The 9,247-nt window shown below is 44.0% G+C and overlaps 1 pseudogene; it reads right to left on the bottom strand.

Moving 5' to 3' along the window:
- Positions 1 to 3,077: 3,077 nt before the first annotated feature.
- On the bottom strand, positions 3,078 to 8,718 carry LOC133883195 (auxilin-related protein 1-like; annotated as a pseudogene).
- Positions 8,719 to 9,247: the final 529 nt, after the last annotated feature.

Raw genomic sequence — 9,247 nt, forward strand, 5'->3', positions numbered from 1 at the left:
CCGTTGCGATATTCTCGACGGTGAGCGGCGGTACACAATCTAGAGCTCAACGTTGTTTTGGCTATAGGTGGTCCATGGCGAAGAGCAGAGAGGGCTAGCGGCAGCGCGAGGCTATGACGTCTTCCTGAGCTCGAGGATGAGGAGCTCTAGAGCTGGTTTCACTCTGGCGAGGTGGGGGAAAAGTTACGGGTGCTCTGGAGAATAGGTAGGTGTCACATATTCATACCCTCAATGTATATATGTGTTTATACATATAACACACACTCACATATGTGTATATATGCATATGGGCACATGCATACACTTAGGGTTTTATTGATTTTTGCAAAACTTTTTTTATTTTCATTGAAAAAGTTTTTATTTTTTTGGTTTTTAGAATTTGAGCTATTACAGGATCTACGCACCGAAGACAGCGGCAAGGATGCGTAGAAGGCGGCTGCCGAGTGTAGGGATGATGACATGCAGAGGACGGCAGTGTCAGAGAAATGACCGCCAGGTCATGGCTAAAGGGGAGTGATGCGGTGATTGCAACGACTAGAGACGGAAGCAGGAGCATAGAAGCGATGCAGGAGGTAGCGCGGTGGTGGAGGAGCAGGGTGAGGTGGGAGCATGCCGATCCACGAAGGACGTTGGCTGAACCGCGGAGGTCGGCGGCCCAGAGGAGAAGAAGGTTGGCGAATGTGGAACAGCAAAGGAGATAGTCGTGGAGATAGCAACAGAGGAAGAAATCACGCACCTGAGCATAGGAGGTCGGTGGCGCTGTTGAGGATGTCTTGAACAAATTAGGCGAATCTAAATTGATGCAATTAATTGATTGGGATTTACAAATGGGACGGGACCAAATTAATAACTAATTTATTGAGGTTTTTTAAAATAATCATGATGAACGTGCGACATGGGCCGATTGATCTCGTCGGATTAAAGGACGAGATCATTTGTATCGGCTAAAGTCGTGTTTTTATATTAATATGTAGATGTATAAATACAGGTATATTTCTCTTTTTTTAAAAGCATTAATTTAGATCTTCCTAAATCAATTTACTGCTTAGATAACCAGTGGAACGATAGCAGGACCCAGAGCCGCGCCACTCCATCCGCTACCTCGTTACTAGACGATCAGGTTTGGACGAAATTTTGAAGAAATTACAGAAGAATGGGATAGCATCGCTGAGGCCCCTCTCACCTTGGCTGGTGCAGCCCCTGTTCCCGGTCGTCTCCCAGAATGGCTCTCGCCAAATGAGTGTGGCGACTCACGACTGTCAACTATTGCAGCCCGGGGATCACTCCATTACATCCGTTGTTCCTTCGTGGTTGAAGGCGGCGAAGATTGACCCTCGGTGGACAGTGCTGAACCAGGAGGACCTCCAGACTAAGGGCAGTGGATGGACGTGCAGGCCATTCCAATTCCTCCTACCGACCATGCGCCCTCCATGCCACCATCGGCTCCCTCCATCGTAGCCACGCCGGTGGTGGTCGGTGTGCCCAACCCGGGCCACCTGGTCCCGGCTGCCAAGGTCTTCTCTCAGATCCACGATGCTTTAGCGCCGGCCAGGGCACTCATCGGAGTTTTTCGTCAACTGCAGGTCACTCAAACCAGCGCATCGACTCACCATGCGCTAAACGTTGAGTACGCGAAAGAGGGGTCAGACAACTCCACTGACGCACCCCTCGAGTCGGCGGCCATGAATCAGCTCAGCGCGGGCTCGAGCACTCCACCTTTTCACTGACCCGCCGTTTGCCGTCCTTGGTGAACCGGCACCGCCGGCGGCGGCTCCTACATCAAGGCGAACAAGGACACGGAAAGACTATAATGTCTCGCTGGATACTAACATATCGCAATGTTGATAGCAAGGCCCGTAGGTTGCCTTCCTTCCCAGCAACCCACCTCTTTATCTCAAAATCAAGTGCATCACCAATTCTCTGAAAAAAGAGTGAAAAATCAAATTAAAATATACCTTAGTTTACTTGTGATGAGTGATTGATATTATTATTTATTTGGTTTGATGATCTTCGATTTTATATAAACTTCGATGTGATTTGAATTGATTTGAGATTTTATTTCAACATATTGATTATAGACTCATTGAAATTGAAGTTGAAGATATGTATTTACTTGTCTTATAGTGTGCAGGTGATGGATGCAATTAGATGATTGACGGCGGGATGATCGGAGCCAAGCGAAGTGCTTAGTGCCAAACGATCAAGGAGGTCGGACGGAGTCAAGGGTGATCCTAGCTGAACACGTAGAGGTCAAGCAAAGCATTGAAGACAGATGGAGATGGCATGTTGACAAAGTCAAGCAAAGGAAATGTCGGTGCAAGTGACAAGGCGGCCCGAGAGATCGTGAACGGGAGAGACTTGTTAGCGATCAAGATCGCATGATGGAGTACACACGTCGATATCAAAGCGTTTGCTTAAGGTGTAAGTAAGGCGGTGAGTCACGCTTTGAGAGGACTGACCTCAAAACCGTAGGAGGACTGGAGAAGTACGTGGCACCATCGTGAAGCTTGCATCAAGACGAAGCTAAGTCGTGAAGGCACCGCGGCCGTCTGATGAATGGAGAAGAAAATAGACCAAAATACCCTCGATGGTAGATAGAAGTGTACTACAAGAAAGAAGTATTTTAAAGAAAAGCTAGGAAATTTAGAGGTCAAGTTTCTGATACCTATAAATAGAGGGGTAGGACTATGAGAGAGTTTGAATCGGCCACTTGAGTACCTCTTGTGCCACCCATTTGAGAGTTTAGAGAGAAGGATGAGTGCTTAGCTTATGTAATAGATGAGAATTTTAATAGATAAATCTCGTCAATCTCGTTCCTACGTAGAGAAGTCACACCACTTCACAAAACGAATAGTCTGATCTATTTATTTATATATCAAAATTGACAGGGTTGCCGAAAGCCCAGAAGCACTATAATACAAAATAGAGCTTACATGTCGCTCTTCCTGCTCCCGCTGAGCTTGGAGGTAACACTCATTTTTCTCAGCAAGAGCTTTTGCCTGAAATGTCATATGAACATCAATATAATTGGCATCTTTAATAAAGCTTTTATAAATTACCAAGTAAGAGAAAAAAAAGTTGCAGATTGATTATAGGTTAGTATACCGCACGATCCATTGTCCTTCGGTGACGCTCCAACCTTGCCTTCCTTCTTTCTTCACTCTCTCCATCCACTTCTGGAAATACAGCAGATGATGAAGGTGCTATATATGAAGAATACTTCGACTTGGTCAGTCAGAATTGCATACCCTCGAAATAATGCTATAGTACTGCTATGCTAAAAAAATATTTAAAAAATTAAAATCCTGTTGAGGGCCTGATTTGTGATCACCCCTACCTCCACAACTAACAGCACTGATTTATGATTTGTTCAAATTAGTTTCTAAGATAGCACACAATGACAAACACAGATATTAAACAGCACCTCCAAATAGAGAAGATAGGTCATCCATAAGATTGCTTGATGAAGGCTGAGTGAAGGGTGAAGCTGAACCCGGGGATGTCCTACTCACAGTAACAGAACCAGAACTACCTTGCGGTTGAATGTCGAAAGGATTCTGAAAAGTTAAAATTATCAGGAAAAAAACAAGGTTAATCCAGGAAAAAGCTCTACAAAAACAACTCATGCAGCTGCTCAATGCTCACCATTGTTGCGGTCTGTGGTCTCGGTACACTGCTTGATCTAGAAGACATGCCAAAGAATGACGCAAGATCAGGTTGCACTGTTCCTGTTCTCTGCTGATTTTCTCTTCCCCGTGCTTCAGCTGCAGCCCTTTTTCTAGCTTCATTCGCAGCCCTTTGTCGAGCTTCAGCAGCAACCCTCTCAAAAGCTGCTCTTTCAGCCCTCCTTCGTGCTTCTGCTGCAGCTTTCTCAACAGCAGCTCGCTCAGCTTTTGCCCGAGCTTCCGCGGCTGCTTTCTCCTGAGATTCTGCTGCTGCCTTCTCCCTAGCTTCAGCAGCAGCCCTGGCATCCCTTTCCCTTGCTTCTGCAGCAGCTTTGGCGGCCCTTTCCCTTGATTCTGAAGCAACTTTGGCAGCCCTTTCCCTAGCCTCTGCTGCTGCTCTTTCCTTAGCTTCTGCAGCAGCCTTTGCAGCTCTCTCACGAGCTTCTGCTGCTGCTTTCTGTACTGCAGCTCTCTCTGCTCCTTGACAAGCCTCCCTCTCAGCTTGCATGCGTGCTTCGGCAGCTGCTCTTTCGCGTGCCTCCCTTACGGCCTTCTCTACAACCTGCCTATCCTCTCTCTCTCTTTTTCATGCCTCTTCCACTCCTCATGTTCCCTTTGTCTCTCCTTTTCTCTTTCCCTCTCCCTTTCTGCTCTTCTTTGCTCCTCTTCATGTCCTCTTTGTGTTCGTTCATTCTCTAATATCTCTTCTACATCTGTATTTTCCATTTCATGAGCACAGAACTCTGCTTTCTCATCTATTTCTTGCTGATGATACTGACTGCTAGTGAACATAGAATCAAAAACCCCTTGCTTTATCCCTTTAGAGTGCCTCAGTTCAGTCCAATTCATGAAACTTGCAGTAGCTGTAGATAAGAAACCAAGTTGTAATGTGCATTAATTTTCTTGTGATGAGTGATTGACATTGTCATTTATTTGCTTTGATGATCTTTGGTTTTGCATGAGCTTTGATGTGATTTGAATTGATTTGAGATTTCATTTTAGCATATTGATTATGGACTAATTGGAACTGGAGTTGGAGATATGTGTTTGCTTGTATTATGGTGTGTAGGTGATGAATGCAACTTAGCAGTCGACGGTGGGATGATCGGGGCCAAGCGGAGTGCTTGGTGCCAGACGATCAAGGAGGCCGGGCGGAGTCAAGGGTGATCCTAGCTGAACACGTGAAGGTCAAGCAAAGCATTGAAGGCGGATGGAGACGGCGTGTTGACAAAGTCAAGCAAAGGAAAAGCCGCTGCAAGTGACAAGGCGGTCCGAGGGATCGGAAGCAGGAGAGACTTGCCGGCGGTCAGGATCGCATGATAGAGTACACACGTCGACATCGAAGCGCTTGCTTAAGGTGTAAGCAAGACGGTGAGTCACGCTTTGAGAAGCGTACATGCGGTTTCGCGGTTTGGCCTCAAAACCATGGGAGGACTAGAGGAGTATGTGGCATCATCGCGAAGCTTGCGTCGAGGCGAAGCTAAGTCGTGAAGGCGTCGCGGCCGTCCGATGAATGGAGAAGGAAATAGACTAAAATACCCTCGGTGGTAGGTAAAAGTGCACTACAAGAGAAGGGTATTTTGGGGAAAAATTAGGAAACTTAAGGACTAAGTTTCCTAGACCTATAAATAGAGGGGTAGGGCTAGAGAGAGCTTTGAACCAGCCACTTGAGCCTCTTGTGTCACTCATTTGAGAGCCTTAGAGCTACGTTTTTAGAGTAGAGAAGGATAAGTGCTTAACCTATGTAATAGGTGAGAGTTTTGAGAGATAAATCTTTGTAATCCGTGTAAAATAGGGCTGACCTGTTTGAGTAATTAAGTTTATGTTTTTGCATATGCTTGAATTCCCCTCCTTCTAGTTTCCCTCTATTGGTTCCCTTGCAAGTTTTTCGATTTTCATTTTTGATTTTCGTTTTGGTTTTTGGGCTGAAATTTCAGCACCTTATGAGATCATTCTTCTTGTTGCTAGAGGCTTAAAAACTCACATACGAGTGTATGCTCATGGGTCTTGAGTACCCTTCCCTCTAGATCATCAACTTGGAGAGGTTTCTTACCCGGTGATCTTTTTTTTTGAGCTGCAATATTTCACCTTTGTAGGGTTGTTTTTCTTGATGCTAGTGGCTTAAACACTCACATACTCATGTATTTGAGCGGGTCTTGAGTTCCCTTGCCACTAGACTATCATCTTGGAGGATAACCTTGTCCGGTGTCCATCTTATCTATTTTCTTTGGAAGTTGCGAGTTTTTTGCACAAAGACACATGGAATGGTCCTGAATGGAACCTATGGTTCATATTCCATCTGTGGAGTCATGTTGCCATAGAAGTAGTCTTCTTGCTTTGTCTCTTTAATTCTTTTGCTTTCGCTTGAGCGTTTTGAGGTGCGTTGGGTGAGAAATAGGAAAAAGCTATCTATTTCGAAAGAAATTTGTTGAGACGTCTATTCACCCCCTTTAGTCGTCATTCTTATTCCTACAGTAGATGAGTATTGTTCTTTTCCTTCATGATTTAGAACTTGCGGATGCCCATTTGCAAACTTAGCAGGCATTGCCATGAAAAAATCTTCCAGTTCATCAATTTGGGATGTTTTAGAAGTACTTGAAGAGCCTACGTAATGATGGTAGCCTTGATTATGATGATGAGGATATGTTTTGCTAGTGACAGATTCAGTTGGTGGTTGCTTGGTGGCAAGCGGAGGTGGAGGACGTGAAGGAGGTGGTGCACTTGTAGGTTGTGTCACTAGAGCAATATCTGAAACAGTTAGCCAGTAGCCACACATCATTAGGCATTTTTGAATATTGAATCTCCTCTGGCAATTCGTCTGGCATATCCATAGCAAATGGGTTTAAAGCCGGAAACCAGTGGTGCCAGGTACTTCACGGATAACAGATGGCTCAGATACGTTCATCTCAGGCAATATATTGCCAAGTGCTTCTGCTGAAGCTTGTTGGACTGGCTTTTCCTGAGCCGTCTGATTGGAATGGCTCATACTATTTATGTTATCTTTGGATCTCCTTTCAGTTGTGTTGCTCCCTTTTTCAGATGTAAATGTAGAGTGACGTCTTAAGATGTGGTGAATTAACACATATAAAAACTAATCGGTTCTAATAACTTCACAAGATAAACTTATATCAATTTCTATCTAAATGTGCTCTAGTTTTATCTAGTGTGTCTACTCTATCGCTCAAAAATTTTGCAATTTATAGCCAATCCTAACAAACTACTCTAGAAAGATAAACATGCAAATGTAGATTGCAAGTATGTAAATGCAAAAACATAAATAAGGTAGAGAGAGTAAACTTGGCACAAATGATTTTATCATATGGTATCGATGGCATAAATGACATCCCTAATCCACGTTAGAGCTCTACTAAAAATATGCTCATGGTCACCCAAACTCTTTCGGTCACGACTCTTGAGCCACCAAATCACCAAGGCAAGTCAACCCTGCTGTATTGTCTTGATCTCTCCCCCTTTGTATAAATATTTCACATTTCGAATGCAAGTTTGAAAGATTGCCTCAAGCCGGATGAGCTATCAAGGCAAAGTCTCACTACTAACCTCACTTCCGGTCACTTGTCATCATCTTCACTTCGAAACTTGAGCCACCAAGGCAAGTGTCTCCGCGCCCTCATATAAGTTTCTTGATGTCGCTTCGCACCAAATCGGATGGTCAACAAGTATAAGCCACCAAGGCTCAATGTGCCGACGAGTCACAAGATTTCAAGATGCTGGCGTACCACTTGGTACACAGTAGGATCACTCATTGATCCACTCTCTAGACAACAATATCCAACAACAACTCTCTCTAAGCCTAATAGCATTAATTACTCTCTTAAAATTGTGCTAATTGACTTGGATGATCACTTTTAGCACTATAATGGCTTGGATGTCTTCACAAGTATATATAAGCTTCTCTAGACTTTAGCACACTCAAATGACCGAGTGGGAGAGTATTTATAGCCTCAACCACTCAAACTAGTTGTCGTTCCAACAGGTCAAACAAACTGTGAACACCAGATGATCCGACGTCAACAGAGGTATTAACACCGAATCATCCGGTGAGTACATCAGAAGAAACTAGCTGTTGGAACCCACTCAATCTCATTTGTGAACACCGGATACTCTGGTGTAATCTTCAATTTTATCACTGGACTATTCGATGTGTTGTCTTAAGCCAACCGAGTCTTTCTTCTCTTCACTGTTCATTTTCTGACGTTTACATCTTCTTACACCAGAATATCCGGTGTGTGTGATTCCTTCTCGCACTGAGCTGAGGAAAATCCTCCTAGAAAATACTTTGGTGTAGCCACAACTTCATTCACGGGACCTTCCGATGAGTTCCAACCCTTCCTATAAAGATTTTTTGCACAAGTTCTAAAAAAATACTCCGGTGTACACTCGGACCTCAACACCGGATCATCCAGTGTTGTCTTCGTTTTTGCCCTCTGAGCCAAGAATGCTCCGGTGTGTATATCTTGCTAAGCACTGGACCATCTGGTGAGGCAAATCTTCTCTAAACTTGTTCATTCAAACTTTCTTGAGTTTCGGCTTTGGTGACTTCTTCATATATTACATCTATAAGACCTACTAATAAATATACTTAACAAATATGTTAGTCTTATTAACTATATTATCATTAATCATCAAAATCATATACATACCTAAAAGAATAAAGGGGCTCAAACCACCTACCCTGTGGTGCTCCATGGAGAGGAAGCATAGATTGGAGGAGAAGAAGAGGGAGAGAAGAAGAAGAGGGAGGCTGGGGAGAAAGGAGATAAGCCCAGTAACAGATCATCCTGAGTCCGCCACTGAGTGTAAGGTACATTCTCTCATCCTCCCCGCAATGTTCTCCAAATTCAAATGAAAAGGAAAATAGTGTATGGTTTAAATAATCATCTGATCCACACTCACAAACTTGTCCAACTTGCGGATGGTTCACCTAACAGGTGAGATTAGTGTATATATAATACATCAAATTAGGCGTGTTTTGGGGAGTTCACACCCACTGCTTAGCAAAACTGAATTTCTAGCACAAACATTACCCCAGCATGTCTAAGGGAGGAGTCCGGCCAGGCTATCACGTACCCACTGGTAATCACCGATAAACCAACACACAAGCACACCAAAGCGCATCCAAATCGGGAGTTCTATTGCCAACACAACCCAATGCAGATACTCGATTCGGTACAACTGAGAGAGAGGGAATGTAGACTGGGATGAGCAAGAAGGGGCCGGTGTCAGGAATGAAGAAAAATTCAGTTTCGTCAGTTAACTGGCTTATATGTTGCGAAGTGGTATGCTGGCTTGTGAGCCATTGATTTAGCATCCAAGGGCCATTAGTGTGGCGGGAGAAGCTTTTTATCACTCTGTCATTCGTCCAGTTGTTTTACCGTTTCTTTCTTACTGTTTACCATTGTACTTTTGATCAAATTACAGACTTGTGTAAACTATTAAACTGGTGGTTGGAGTGGGAACGGAACAAACGAATCATTCCTAAAAGTATTCTCTAGTTTGTTAGGGTTTGTGTTCCTTTAGCTTTCTTCTAGTGCTCTGGCAGTTGCTCTGAGTTCGCCGACGAG

Source organism: Phragmites australis, chromosome 1 (genome assembly GCF_958298935.1).
Source record: "Phragmites australis chromosome 1, lpPhrAust1.1, whole genome shotgun sequence".
Lineage (NCBI taxonomy): Eukaryota > Viridiplantae > Streptophyta > Magnoliopsida > Poales > Poaceae > Phragmites > Phragmites australis.